The following is a 16617-nucleotide window of genomic DNA, read 5'->3' on the forward strand; positions in this document are numbered from 1 at the left end:
AGTTTATGCCATGGAACGTCCACATAATATCTTAGTTCATTGGTGTGATGTTTTTATACATGGCTGTAAATGCTTTTATGTTAACCTGTGTGTGCTAGTGTTTGCCTTCTTGACATGAAGCTAAAGTCACCTGGGAAGAGGGAACCTCAAATTGGATCTGTCTACATTAGATGAGGCTATAGCCATGTTTATTTGTTTTCTTAGAAAATTTTCTTTAAATTTTCCATCTTATGTGACCTGAAAGTATCCATCTCCCTGTTTATCCTCCTACCATCGAACTCAGAGACACAGTGAAACTAACAGAAGTTATGGGCCAAATGAATTTAACAGATACTTATAGAACATCACCCAAAAACAAGAACACACATAATATGCACTCATTCTTAAGTGTATATTAGGCAAAAAAAAAAAAAAAACATGGAATACCCATGATACAATTCATTGATACTATCCATTATCTCTACCTATGGTCAGGATTATTTTTCTGACTTTTCTTTGCATAGATTCCTGATTCTTGAAGGAGAGAGCTCGATAAAGGCATCCTCTTTAATCTTTAATTCTCTGAGTCTCTCACTCTCTGTGCATTGTCCAGTTGTGTCCTTCTGTGATTATTACCAGTTTTGTAGGAAACTCACCTCTGATGAAGGCTGAGGCATATATACTAACATATGGGTGGAGCCATTAGGATTCATGAGAAGTCATTTTACTGCTGTGGTTATTTAACAAAATTTATGATGGCAGATTTTCACTTAGTGTTTTATGACCTTTCTAGTCTCAGATGCTTGGCCTGATATTTCCCTCCACATTTAACCCTCCTATTTTAGTGTCTTCTTCATTCCTTTATACCACTATATTCTACTTCCCCTTCCTTGGAAGAACTCCTCCTTCTTTATGGTTCCTTACTAGATAGCTCATCTCTGTTACCCTAAATGAAAAACAAACATATATAAACCTTACAAGCTAACTCCATACATAGGTGAAAACATGCAATTTGTGTCGTTCTGGGTCTGATTTTACTGTTGGATATTTCCCCCCCCCCTTTTTTTTTTAGATACTTCAGTCCTTCTTTTTTAAAAAATATTTTTATTACGTGTTTTCCTCAATTACATTTCCAATGCTACACCAAAGGTTCCCCATACCCTCCTCCCCACTTCCCTACCCACCAATTCCCATATATTTTTTGGCTCTAGCATTGCCCTGTACTGGGGCATATAAAGTTTGGTTGTCCAATGGGCCTCTCTTTCCAGTGATGGCTGACTAGGTCATCTTTTGATACAAATGTAGCTAGAGTCCAGAGCTCCGGGGTACTGATAAGTTAATAATGTGGTTCCATCTGTAGGGTTGCAGATTCCTTTAGCTTCTTGTGTACTTTCTCTATCCCCTCCATTGGGAACCCTGTGATCCATATAATAGCTGACTGTGAGTATCCATGTCTGTGTTTGCTAGGCCCTGGCATAGTCTCACATGAGACAGCTGATTAACAGTTGATGGGAGAGGATCCAGTACTCATTGAGAGGTGCTATCTCTGCAAAGATGGTGATAAAATATATAAGAAAGCAACCTGAGGGTAGTGTTTGAAAAATGGCTCAGTGTTTAAGAGAACTGGCTGCTCTCTTAGAAGGTCAGGATTTGAATCACAGAACTCAGGTGGCAGCTCACAGCCACATTAAGCTCCAATATCAAGGGACCAAGCTCGCTCTTATGGACTCTGTGAACCCTGGACAAAAAAGGCCCACAGACATTCACGCAAACAAAACATTTTTATATATACATATATGTTATTAAAATAAAATTTAAAAGGCATTTTTAAATTTTGTAAGTAGAAAAGCTGAGAAAACTGTGTTGAGAAACAAGACAATAAGCAACCTTGCTCCATGTACCCTACCTATAATCCTACATGGGTTCCTGCCCTGATTTCACTGAGTGATGGAGTGTGATGTGGAAGAATAACACAAACTAATCTTTTTCAAAAAAGAAGGGAGGAGAGGGGGATTGGAATGGGGACTTGTTGATGGGAAACTGTGAAGGAAGATATCATTTAAATTGTAAATAGATAACTAAATTAATGATGAAAAAAATAAGTCCTGTCAAGAACTCCAATGTGACAGTGTGAAACTGCTAATCTACAACCTGCTAAACTCACATGTGTGGGGTGTGGGCATGCAAGTGTTCTGTCTGAGCCTACAGGCCACTTAAATCCTCAAAAACCCTGTGGAGTTCAACCCTGACTTCCTGGCACAGATGATCCCCAAAGTGTATTGGGAAGTGCTTGTGCAGGTAGCAGACACCTCAATCTTGGCCCAGGTACACAAAATAGCCAACTAGCTGCTATGAACAGGACAAGATACTTTTGAGGAAGATGTACCCACGTGTGGCTTGAGATTGATGTACTGGATGGTACTCTGCAATGGTCAGAATCCAGTGTTCTTTTCCCCATCATCCACAGGATCACCAATATGCTGTAGAATGATGAGGAGACAGAGAGGTAACCTTGCTAGCCACCACAATGCGATGTGGGAATGGGTATCCAGATGGAGGAAGACCCTCATTAAAGCAGTGGGGAGGGGATGGGATAGAGGGTTTCTGGAAGGGTGGGAAACTGAAAACGGACATCATTTGAAATGTATATAAAGAAAATATACAATTAAAAAAAGACCAACCAAAGAGCACATAGGGCGGGGCCCATGGCTGCGGCTTCATATGTAGCAGAGAATGGCCTATTTGGACACCAGTGAGAGGTGAAGCTCCTGTTCAGGAGAAGGCTCTATACCCCAGTGTAAGGGAATGTCAGGACTAGGAAGTAGGAGTGGGTATTTTGTTGATTACTGAGAGGAGGGATGGCATAGTGGGTTTTCAGAGGGGAAACCAGGGAAGGGGATAAGATTTGAAATGAAAATAAAGAAAATGCCTCATAAAATAAAATAAAATAAAACAAAATAGATTGAAAACAACCACCTAGACACAATAAGTTAATAGCAGAATGATAAATAAAAGAAGACAGTGTAGTGGTGCATACCTTTTATCCCTGCTCTTGGTAGGCAGAGGCAGGGGCAGGCAAATTTATGAGTTCAAGGCCAGCCTGAACTCCAGATTGAATTCCATGACAACCAGGGCTAAACAGAGAATCCCTGCCTCGAAAAAACAAAAAACAATAAACAAATAAAGAGAAAATGAATGACACACAGGCATACAGAAGAGGACTGGTCCCAAAGACAGCTCTGTCCTAAATATACTAGAGCACATTGCTTCACAAAATGAATTCTGAACATGCTCTCACATAGGGCATTTGAATATACTTTCTAGGTTAACCCCATATGATCACAAGAAACAAAAGGTAACAAGAAGATCAGAGTCAGAAGTATATCTCAGACTCATGTCAAAGACAGTCTGGGAGGCACACCATGCTTCAGTTTTCAAAGTTCCAGAGAGTGGTTCTCCACCTTTTTAATACTGTGGTTCCTTCATATATATACTTCCTTATGCTGTGTGGTGCCCCAACCGTAAAAATATTTTTTGCTGCTTCATAACTGAAATGTCCTACTGATATGAATTATAACATACATTTCTGACATACAGATAGTCTAGGACAACTCCTGTGAAATTTGTCACAAGGACTAGCAACCTACAGGTTGCCAACCACAGTGCCAGCAACTAGGAAAACTAGCCAGCCCCTTGATTTTTACAATGTTGCCTTCCGTAACTGTGGTAGAATAGATGTGCTCTATTTTAGTGGTCTAAGCATGTTAGGATCTGTAACACTACCTGGAAACACACATACCAAATTGGATGAGGGAGTCTATTTTTTCTGTCCTGGACCTTGCAGGTTTGAGTCAGCTCTAACCAAATAGAAGAGAAAGGATACTGGATGAATTCCTACTCAAAGTCTTTGGAGACAACAGGGATTTTATTGGGTTCTCATGGAGAATGGGAGAGTGTTTGTGCTCCATTAAAAAGGTACTCACATTCACTATTTTGATGCCTTTCTTTCTATTTGAGTGTGCTTTGTACTTTTGTCTGCTATGTGTTGTGTTCTGTGTTCTTTGTTACTAACTCTAGGGTTCTTCCCATACTTGGAAAATGAAAGTCAGTTTGAAAACCTTTCATATTTGTTCTCTGTATAGAAACTCTCTCCCTCTCTCTCTCTCTCTCTCTCTCTCTCTCCCTCTCTCTCTCTCTCTCTCTCTCTCTCTCTCTCTCTCTCTCTCTCTCTCTCTCTCTCTCTTTGAGTTTTCAAGACAGTGTTTCTCTGTGTAGCCATGGTTGTTCTGGAAATCACCCTGTAGACCAGGTTGGCCTCGAACTTAGAAATTCACCTGTCTCTGCTTTTTGAGTGCTGGGATTAAAGGTGTTTGCCACCACCACTTGGAAATATGATTCTTTTAAAAAATTAGATTATGAGTCCTTTGTACCAAAAATAAGATCAAAATTTCAAGGAAGGTACTTTTAATTGAAAATGCATCTTTCTGATAAAAAAAAAATGGGGTATTCCATGGAGATACAGAAGTTTGAAAATGACCCAAAAGGTATTGTTCTTCAACTAATTCCTTATCAGCTTGTAATTTTCTGAGGATATTGGCCACTGAGGCTTGAAGTATCAAAAACCCATCAGGCTATCTCTCTCTCATTCTTTCTCTCTCTTTCTCATTCTTTCATCTCATTTTTCTCTCTCCTCATTCTCTCTCTTTCTCTCTCTCTCTTTCTCTCTCTTTCTCTCTCTATCACCCTCTCTCTCTCTCTCACTCTCTCTCTCTCTCTCACCCTCTCTCTCTCTCCCTCTCTGTCTCGCTCTCGTTTTAAGCCATTCATCCAGTGGTTGACATCTAATGTTAATCCATTTCTTGTCTATTTCACACAGTGAGGCAATCAATATTGATGATATGACTGTGAAATGGTCCTTCTTACTTTTTTTTCTTTTTCTTTTTTGAGAGAGTCATGCCATAGACTCATTCATAACAGTTTTTCTCTCTAGAATAAGTTTGCATGCTTTAGCACTTGATAATAATCTCGATTGTTGATTTATTTTAATATCTGTGAGTTTCTGCAGTAACTGATTCTATTAGTTAGAGATTAGTTGCTGTGAAAAGACACCATGACCAAGGCCACTCATAAGAGACTCATTTCATTAGGGCTTTTCTACATTTCATTACACGTTCAGAGGTTCACTCCATGATCATCAAGGCAGAAAATATGGCACTGTCTAGGCAGACATGGTGGTGGAGAGGAAGTTTAGAATTATGCACCTTCATCCAAATGCTTCGAGGAAAAACTATGTATTTTGCATACAGGTAGGGTCTCTTCCACACTGGTAGAGCTTTAAAGCCCCAGAGTGATATGCTTCCTCCAGCAAGGCCAGACCTATTCCTACAAGGACACACCTCCTCATAGGCCAACTATATTTAGAATGCCACACTGGTTTCATAGCAACTTGACAAGATCTAGAGTCTTCAAAGAGAAGGAGCCTCAGTTGAGAAGATGCCTCCATAAGATCCAGCTGTTAGGAATTTTCTTAATTGATGGGAGAGCACCCACTCCATTGTGGGTGTTGACATCCTTGTGGTGGTAGTCCTGGGTTCTTTAAGAAAGCAAGCTAAGCAAGATTAGAGGAGCAAGACAATAAGCATCACCACTCCATAGCCTATGAATGAGCCTCTGATTCCAGGATCCTGTGTTGTTTCAGTTTCTGTCCCAACTTCTTTGGTGATAAACAGCAATGTGGAAGTATAAGCTGAAAAAAACCTTTGCTATGGAATTTGCTCTTTGACATGGTGAATCCTTACAACAATAAAAAACAGTAAGGTATTCTTAGGGAAAAAAAATGTCTAACAGTGCCAATGTCAATGTGTAGACATTTTATTTTTACTTAGAGATAAGCTATACTCATGTACGTACCTGAGATGTAATTGTTCTAGTTTTCTTCTTTCTCACCATGTAGAATACTACAATAAAAAATAACTTGGAAATAAAAAGAATACAGATTGTCACTGAGGAAGACAAAACAGGAAGTTGAGTCAGTAACAGCAAACACTGCTTATTGGCTTGCCACTGTCTTAGCCACTGTTCTATCGCTATGAAGAGACACATATGGTGACGGCAACTATTAGAAAACAAGGCATTCTTTGTGTAGAGAAAGGCCATTGACTTGTTTGAGTTAATTTTATATCCAGCTACTTCACCAAAGCTGTTTATCAGGTTTTGGTGTTCTCTGGAGGAATTTTTAGGGTCACTTATATATACTATCATATCATCTGCAAAAAGTGATATTTTTACTTCCTCTTTTCCAATTTATATCCACTTGATCTCCTTTTGTTGTCGAATTGCTCTGGCTCATTCTTCAAGTACTATGTAATAAACAGGATGAGAAAGAAATTAGGGAAACAACACCCTTCTCAATAGTCACAAATATTAATAAATATCTCGGCGTGACTCTAACTAAAGAAGTGAAAGATCTGTGTGATAAAAACTTCAAGTCTCTGTGGAAAGAAATTAAAGAAGATCTCAGAAGATGGAAAGATCTCCCATGCTCATGGATTGGCATGATCAACATTGTAAAAATGGCTATCTTGCCAAAATCAATCTACAGATTCAATGTAATCCCCATCAAAATTCCAACTCAATTCTTCAACGAATTAGAAGGAGCAATTTGGAAATTCATCTGGAATAACAAAAAACCTAGGATAACAAAAACTCTTCTCAAGGATAAAAGAACCTCTGGTGGAATCACCATGCCTGATCTAAAGCTACAGAGCATTTGTGATAAAAACTGCATGATACTGGTATAGAGACAGACAAGTAGACCAATGGAACAGAATTGAAGACCCAGAAATGAACCCACACACCTATGGTCACTTGATCTTCGACAAGAGAGCTAAAACCATCCAGTGGAAGAAAGACAGCATTTTCAACAATTGGTGCTGGCACAACTGGTTGTTATCATGTAGAAGAATGCGAATCGATCCATACATATCTCCTTGTAGTAAGGTCAAATCTAAGTGGATCAAGGAACTTCACATAAAACCAGAGACACTGAAACTTATAGAGGAGAAAGTGGGGAAAAGCCTTGAAGATATGGGCACAGGGGATAAATTCCTGAACGTAAGAGCAATGGCTTGTGCTGTAAGATCGAAAATTGACAAACGGGACCTAGTGAAACTCCAAAGTTTCTGCAAGGCAAAAGGCACCGTCAATAAGACAAAAAGACCACCAACAGATTGGGAAAGGATCTTTACCTATCCTAAATCAGATAGGTACTAATATCCAACATATATAAAGAACTCAAGAAGGTGGACTTCAGAAAATCAAATAACCCCATTAAAAAATGGGGCTCAGAACTGAACAAAGAATTCTCACCTGAGGAATACCGAATGGCAAAGAAGCACCTGAAAAAATGTTCAACATCCTTAATCATCAGGGAAATGCAAATCAAAACAACCCTGAGATTCCACCTCACACCAGTCAGAATGTCTAAGATCAAAAATTCAGGTGACAGCAGATGCTGGCATGGATGTGGAGAAAGAGGAACACTCCTCCATTGTTGGTGGGATTGCAGGCTTGTACAACCACTCTGGAAATCAGTCTGGTGGTTCCTCAGAAAATTGGTCATAGTACTACCGGAGGATCCAGCAATACCTCTCCTGGGCATATATCCAGAAGATGTCCCAACTGCTAAGAAGGACTCATGCTCCACTATGTTCATCGCCGCCTTATTTATAATAGTCAGAAGCTGGAAAGAATTCAGATACCCCTCAACAGAGGAATGGATACAGAAAATGTGGTACATCTACACAATGGAGTATTACTCAGCTATTAAAAAGAACGAATTTATGAAATTCCTAGCCAAATGGATGGACCTGGAGGGCATCATCCTGAGTGAGGTAACACATTCACAAAGGAACTCACACAATATGTACTCACTGATAAGTGGATATTAACCCAAAACCTAGGATACCCAAGATATAAGATACAATTTCCTAAACACATGAAACTCAAGAAAAATGAAGACTGAAGTGTGGACACTATGCCTCTCCTTAGAAGTGGGAAAAAAACACCCATGGAAGGAGTTGCAGAGACAAAGTTTGGAGCTGAGATGAAAGGATGGACCATGTAGAGACTGCCATATTCAGGGATCCACCCCATAATCAGCATCCAAAAGCTGACACCATTGCATACACTAGCAAGATTTTATCGAAAGGACCCAGATGTAGCTGTCTCTTGTGAGACTATGTGGAGCCTAGCAAACACAGAAGTGGATGCTCACAGTCAGCTAATGGATGGATCACAGAGCTCCCAATGGAGGAGCTAGATAAAGTACCCAGGGAGCTAAAGGGATCTGAAACCCTATAGGTGAAACAACATTATGAACTAACCAGTACACCAGAGCTCTTGATTCTAGCTGCATATGTATCAAAAGATGGCCTAGTCGGCCATCACTGGAAAGAGAGGCCCATTGGACAAGCAAACTTTATATGCCCCAGTACAGGGGAATGCCAGGGCCAAAAAGGGGGAGTGGGCGGGTAGGGGAGTGGGGGTGGGTGGGAATGGGAGACTTTTGGTATAGCATTGGAAATGTAAATGAGCTAAATACCTAATAAAAAAATGGGGAAAAAAAGAAAAAGAAGAAAACAGGGCATTTAACTGGAGGCTTGCTTAGATTTTCAGATGATTGGACAATCATCACGAGAGGGATCCCATCACTGGAGCAATAGAAAACTATTGATCCTTAGGCAAAGAGATAGATTCTGCCATTGCATTGGCTTCTTGAAAACTCATACCCATCCTTGTTGATACGCCCACTTTCTCCAATGAAGCCACACCTTCTCTTATTCCTTCTAAATTTTAACTCACTGCCACTTTCTGGTGACTAAATATTCATATATATGTGTCTATAGGTGACTTTATTATTCAAACCACCACTTTTCCCATGGCTCGTTCAGCTATTTTTTTAAAATACAGCCTAAAAGGCTCCCATTTATTAAGGACTACTGATGAGCTTAGCCACAGTGATGGGCCTTCCCACATCAATCATTAGCCAAGAGAATATCCCATAGACTTACCTAATGAACAAGTGAATAGAGACTGATCTTCAATTGTTCTCTCTTCTCAGGTAACTGTGGATTGTCAAAATTGGACAAAAAATAATATCCCATCACAGTAATGTTTAACTTACACCATAACCTACAAAAACTTTACTCAACACCATCTATTGCATTCTGCCCCTGCATAGACACACTTCCATGTATGGAATAAGTGAAGGGTGATTACCTCCATCAGCAAGGATACTCAATAATAGGTGACATGAGCTGAATATTTCCTATAGCCTCACAACCCCGAAATTCTACTGTGTGTTACACTTACTGGGAGACTTGCTTTCTGTCCAATTTTATGCCACCAAAGCTATGACAAAAAAAACTCCTCATAAAGAAATCTAATGAATTTTACTTGATTTCTTTCTCCTGAGGCAACTGAGTATTATCCCTTCATGCTTATATTGGTGTCTGATTCATCTGTAATAAACCCACTACTATTTACAGCTATATCACAGGAGGTATGACAAATACCATCTCCCATGAGTTGGTCAAACCTTTTCAGCAGCTTTTTTTGTAGTATCCTTTCTATAATAAAAAATACATTGATTTCTTTATTTTTAAGTGTGTAATTTAATGATTCTAACACATTTTTATCTCCCTTCCATTTTCCCCTCATTTTCTGCTACTTCATATGATATTGCAATCTATTAAAATACAGTAGTGAATACAGCGGAAAAAACAGTGTGGGAAGAATCAAAGTTCTTTATTACTAAAACAACAGATACACTGGCAGAATCTTCCAGGTACAACTACTTAGTAACTTTCGGTGTAATGTTAGCATGATTCTTCTAGAAAAAAGCTTAAAGAATTAAGGCATGGTTACAATGGACCAGAAAAGTCAGTATCACTAGTGAGACACATTCATGTAAATAATTTTCATCACTGTTCCGATATGCCTAGCAACAAGGAAAACAGGTCCATAGTCACAAGAGTATGAAAGGGGCATGAAGGAGAACAGTTGTCCAACTTATTATTACCCAGTAAGCATCAACACAGGAAGCGACCAAAGACAATAAATAACTTCCAAGACATGTCCCAAATGACCAAGTTCCTTTACAAGTTTCTCACCCCTTCAATGCACACCCATCAATCAATTAACTCATTGATTAAAGCCCTCAGGGTCCAATCACTTTTCAGATTGTGTATAGTGTTCTATCTTTGAACATTGTACTTGGGGCCAAAACCTTCATCAAAACCCACGACTGACATTGCAAACCCATTTCACCACACAATTCTTTATGTTACAAAAAGTGATAGGATCTATCTGTCTCTTTAAGGATATCTCTGTATAGCAGTTACAAAAGCAAAACGTCCAGGCCAACAGAATCATCACCCTCATGAGGTATTTTAAAATATGAGTTCAAGAAGAAGGAAAATGCAATGCAAGTTAATGTTCTTGATCCCACATCCCTCCATCTTAAAGCCATAGGGTGGACCCAGAAGTTTAGGTCAAAAGTGTAAATTTCACCTATACTACAACCAACTGTGATGATTTCTAGCCATCTCCAGTTTCAGTGTGGTATTTAGTCCCACCATCTGCATCACAGCATATTGCCTAGTGTGAAATAGTGCCAGCAGTTGATTGCAAACCCCACTATGCGTTGACTTGGATGTAAAATGAGACATCTATGATATAGACACACTTGTACACACACACATACTCACAGAAAGAGGCAAGAAGTAGAGGAGCTGAGTCTTAGGATCCCTCAATGAAGAGATAGTGGAAATCTTGTAAGGCAGAGAGGTCATTGAGAAACTGTATGTCTCTATCTGCACAAAATCAGGCCAGTCTGCCTTCCATCAATGAGTGGTATGTTCTCACTATCCATCATCCCCATCTGAGAAGGTATGGACAGTTAATGAAAGATGGAGAGTCAGTTTACATCAAAGGTATGCCCTTTGAAGGTTATAGGTTGGCCAGGCACTACTGGTAGCTCCATGTCCAAGAGTTTATGGGCAACACAATTGATTTGAATGGGTTGTATCAAAGGGGAGAAAAGGAGACATGAAGTTGGAAGGAGGATTAAGGTGGGAATGGATCTGGTTTTGGTCCGGGAGTAGTTATTAAGAGAACTGAAAAATAAATTCCATCAAAATACATTGTATGAATTTCTCAAGGAATTAATGAATGTAGTTCTTAATATATAATGTCTGTACTGAACATATACAGACGACTTATATTTCCATTTCCTAAATAACAAACCCTTGTGTAGCAGTTTTATTACATTAAGGGCAAAAATAATCCAGAGATTATTTAAAATAAAGAAGGATCAGAGGTGATGGCAAAGGGGCAAATTCATGCCTGTGTTTATTTACTTACAACACCAGTGCTTAGGATTTTGGGAGGGGAAGAGACAGGAAGATGACTGTGGCTTCCTGAAAGCCAGCCTCAATATTAGCTCAGCAAGAAACCCTGTAGAAAGGGGATAAATTAGGGAGTGAAGGAGCAAATCACACTATACCCTTCGCTACCTTTGAACTTACCTGTACAGATCTGTGTGCAGACACACATGAATATAAATAAAATATACAAGAGCTTATCTTTCATAGCTTATAAGCAGTGTTCTGTTATCTTAGCCTAGAGTCCTGAGGACTTTATATCATTAGAGTTCCTGAAGCAAACTCCCCAGATATAGCGGATGGGTATATCTTGTTACTATGCAAAGAGACCTCAGTTAAGTGTGTGTGTCAGTGATTCCAAAACAGCTTTCCTTCTCTACCTTCCTTTATATGGCACAGAACGACCTGTAAATAATTAAAATATGAAAACAAAGCTTTTTCCCGAATTTAGGCTTGTGTTAAAATAATATTTATAACATTTTACTAAATGGAAGGGAAATCTTCAGCTCCCAGGAACAATCCTGTAGGCTTCTGTTTTGTCCCATTATGAACAAAATTAATTGCACATCAACAGTTCCCACGCTTTTAACTAAATCAGGATGAAGGGATATGTTTCCATACAAATAAGTAATGCCAATGTGATTAATCAAGTAGAAATGTGGCAGGGTTAGGATGCCTTTGGCTGATGTGACAATGATGACTGATTAGTCTCTTGTTATGCAAATAACCCTAACCTCTAAGAAAAGAAAAGTAATGATATAAAATATTCCAAGAAGTGGCATGGACAATTATTACTTGATTTCAATTTCTTTTACATACTTTATTAGTTTGAATAATTGTGGCTCACAGAAGATCAAATATTCAAAGGAGTTATTTTTCCAGGTGGTGGGATGTTTAGAAAGAATTAGGATTTGTGTTTTCATTAAAAGTGATTTGGCACTGGGCTTGAAATATCAAACACCCTATGACATATCAAAAACTCTCTCTCATTCTTTCTTTCTTTCTTTCTTTCTCTCTCTCTCTCTATCTCTCTCTCTCTCTCTCTCTCTCTCTCCTCTTTCTCTCTCTCTGTCACTCTCTCTCTCTCTCTCTCATGTTTTAAGCCATCCATCCAGTGGTTGACATCTAGTATTAATCTATCGCATGTTTATTGCACACAGTAAGGCAATCAACGTTTATGATATGGATGTGAAATGGTCCTTCTTGCATTTTTTTTTTTTTTAGTTATCTCAACCTGGGAATATAGAACCGCAGATAAAGAACTGCCTCCATCACATTGGTCAGTTGCCACACCTGTAAGGAATGATCTTTTTTGGATGGCTGATGTTGAAGGGTCTAGCCCACTATGGGTAGTGTCAACATCTATGAAAAAAATATACAAAGTGTGATGGTTACCGTGTAAGGGCCTGAAATTAATTTTTCTGGAAGAACTTACGATCTATATGGCATGAAAAATTAAAGTGCCTGATAATTTGTAAGTAAATTCCATACTTACCAGCATTCAATATTTTGTTTACCCATATTTCAAAAGTAAAATTATCAAATCTATTTCACCCTGTTTTACTGCATTTAATCTACTAAATTACTTGTAACCAGAAATACTAATAAATTTTAAAGGCCTTTAAAACATGACTGGTTGATATTGGGTTTAACTTCATCACAACTTTGTAAGCAGGAACAAGAGCTAGATTGCCTTCTCATTTTGCAAAGAATCAATGATTCACGGTTGCAAATAACTTCAATACAAGGTACTTAACCCTGTAAAATTCCTGCTTTGTTTGAATAAAATATTTATTGCTCTAACTTTGGGTTTTCATAAACAGAATTTTGATGTGCTATCCAATGTGCTGCCTCAAAGAGTCTGGCACAATTTCTGACACTAAGAACAGTTTAAAGATAACCAGGGAAAGGTTGGAACAGGGAAAATAACCACCAAGGATGTTGGTGAGTCAGAAACTGAAGGCTTTCACAGGAGGAAAATAAAAACAAAAACAAAACAAACAATCAACAAATGAATAAACAGAAACCCAACCACCAAAATGATAAAAACAATACAGGTGTGAATTACTTGGGCAGAATGTGACTCAAGTCATCAGGACATTTCAGTAGGGATTATATTTTGTATTTCGAGAATGCCATATGAAAACGTAAAGCCTAGATGGTTAATGTCTCTGGTGTAATTAGGGAAGGAACCAGCATGAGTGGGGTTCTATGATGCAAGCTGAACTAGGTGATGTCACAGAGCACTGGCCATAGATTGCACATCTATTCAACTTGGAGGCACTAGAATCCCTAGAAGGTGTGTCCACTATTTTCCCAGTGGTGTATGAAAGGCAGGCCAGCTCCTGAAGCCCAACGTTGTTCCTCAAGTTTTTTTTTTGCCTGGTCTGTATCAAAAGACAGAATCTTGATGACTAAGACATTTTCTTTGGGTAAGTACATTTATGAAGTGAATGGGACCCTCATAGCTATAGAAAGCTGAAAGTTTTCCCTCCCACACTGAGTAACTGTACATTCTAAATTCTCCCATGTTTGGGGCCAGGGGCATGGTTGATACAGTTTAGTTGATCTCCTGAATTTATTATCCTTGCTAACAATATCTCCTTCACAATTCCATTAAAATGTCAAAGCACTTCTTTGTCCGTATGTATTTTAGAAAATGTTAGTTCTAAATGGCTGATATTGCCTGGATTTGTTGAGGCCAGAGTTGCAGTGGCAAATAATCACCAAATAATCCTGAGGCTGGGTCAGGTGACATATTACAGAAGGCCAGTGGTGTGCTGTGTCCCTGGGATATTTGTGAATATTGCCACCTAATTCAGAGCTTGCAGGTACAAGAGAGGGTAGGTAACAACTCTGGCTCATTTTCTTTATTCTGTTCTCTCCTTGATCATTTTGGGTAAAAGGCATACCAACTTCCACATTGACATAGACATGCAAGGAGATGTTCCTCAGAAGAGGCAAATTAGCTCAGGGCTGAAGACATATTCATCTGAGTATGTTATTCTGAGGTGTGGAGAATTACTTGTTAATTTCCCTTCGATAATTTCCTTGTTTCCCTTATTTATTTGTTTTTTTGTTGTTGTTGTTGTTGTTTTGTTTGTTCGTTTTTTCTTTGGATGGGTGTTTAATTTTACTTTGAGTGTGTTTGTGTGTAGCGTTGGCTGTTAGGAGAATCACTCTGTAGAATAGACTAGCCTTTATCTCACTAAGGTTTGCCTCCCTCTGCCTCTTGAGTACTAGGATTTAAGACTTGGGTCACTAACACCTCCTATTAACTTCTGATTTGATTGTTTGTTTTGTTTTTTGTTTGTTTTTCATTTTTGTTTTTTTGTTTTGTTTGTTTGTTTGTTTTGTTTTGTTTTTGTTGTTTTTTTTTTGTTTTAGTTGTTAATATTGTTGCTGATTTGGAGACATGGTTCCTTTGTCTACCACTGGCTGCCCTGGAACTCACTTTGTAGACCAGGCTGGTCTCTAAGTCAGAAATCTGCCTTATCCTGCCTTCTGAATGCTGAGTTTAAATGCTTGCGCCACCATAGCTGGATTATGAACTTCTTATTTTGATCAAATAAAGTTTAGAAGCCCAAACATGTTTAGCATAGCCTTCTTGACCTACTCAAAAATTCCATTAGAGAAGAGCATTTCTCCCGCATTCTGTCCCATCCTACACTCATTGCCTTTCAGTAACTCATATATATGACAGTAGCAACAGCATTGTGTCTGGTGTAAACAGGCAATATCTTCAATCCAAGGCAATGGGCAAGTATGATATTTGAACACAGAATGTTACCCACAAGACATCTGCCCAGGGTTGGTGTGGTCTACCACACCAGGGCTACAGCCATGTAGAAGACAATACCTCTGAAGAGTCTTAGCATGACATCCCTCATGAAGAAGAGGAGGAGGATGTCTTCTTCCAACGTCTTGAGGAATATTGTTGGCTGCAGAATTTCTCAAGGTTGGAAGGAAGGTAATGAGCCTGTCACTCAATGGAAGACCATAGTGCTAGGTCAACTCCCAACAAACCCTTCTCTTTATTTGGTGAAGTATGATGGAAATGACAGCGTCTATGGACAGGAGCTCTACAATAATGACAGGATTTTAAACCTTAAGGTTTTGCCTCCCAAAGTAAGATTTCCTCAGGTAAGGGATGCCCACCTCGCCAGAGCCCTGGTTGGCAGAGCGGTACAACAAAAATTTAAGGGTAAAGATGGCTCTGAGGACAACTGAAGGGGGGTTGTGCTAGCCCAGGTTCCAATCATGAAGGATTTGTTTTACATTACATACAAGAAGGATCCAGCTCTCTACTTCTATCAGCTCCTGGATGACTACAAGAAAGGGAACCTCCACATCATTCCAGACACTCCTCTGGCTGAGGAGAGATCAGGAGATGACAGTGATGTGTTGATAGGTAACTGGGTGCAGTACACCAAAAAAGGTGGTTCCAAATAGTTCAGAAAGGTTGTTTACCAAATTCTAGCCAATCCTTCTGTGTACTTTATCAAGTTTCATGGTGACATCCATATCTATGTCTATACTCTGGTGCCAAAGATTCTTGAAGTTGTAAAATCATAAAGTACAGAAACGTAAACATATAGGACTGGAAGAAAAAAAAAGTTTTTTGTTTTTTTTGTTTTTCCTGTGTTGGCTACATAAGGGTCTTTGACAATCCCAGTATCTTTGCCAATAAAATGTGTTTTGCTCTAAAAATTTAAAAGTGTGACATGATATTCTGTGAGTTAACAATTTGCTGGAAGAGATGGCCTACAGTGGAAGGAATATCAAATGAAGATGAAAGTTTCATTTCAGGTGGTGAACAGTACATACACCTAAAATCATACATGCTAAAAGGAACAGCTTCTCTGGTCTGCATGTAGAATAAGGAATTGGAGATGGAACTTGGAGGAGCAGAGATAGCAGCAAAAGATGGATGTTTAGGAAGTAGGGGAGAAGGAGAGAGCATAGGTAGAAACTCTGATGTGAACACTGAAGGAGAAACAAAAAGTTGGGGAAAGAGGGACATTTAAAAGAAATGTGGCCTTGTTACACAAGGTGAAACGCAGAAAACTGATTGAAATAGACTCAGAAATCAGAGAAAATCAGGTTTCATTTGAATAATGAAACTTAGTGAAATCTGTCTCACATTTTAAGATTTATTATCTTTACTTATGTGGGTGGGGATATGGCATGTCCT

This window comes from Mus musculus, chromosome Y, assembly GCF_000001635.26.
Source record: "Mus musculus strain C57BL/6J chromosome Y, GRCm38.p6 C57BL/6J".
Lineage (NCBI taxonomy): Eukaryota > Metazoa > Chordata > Mammalia > Rodentia > Muridae > Mus > Mus musculus.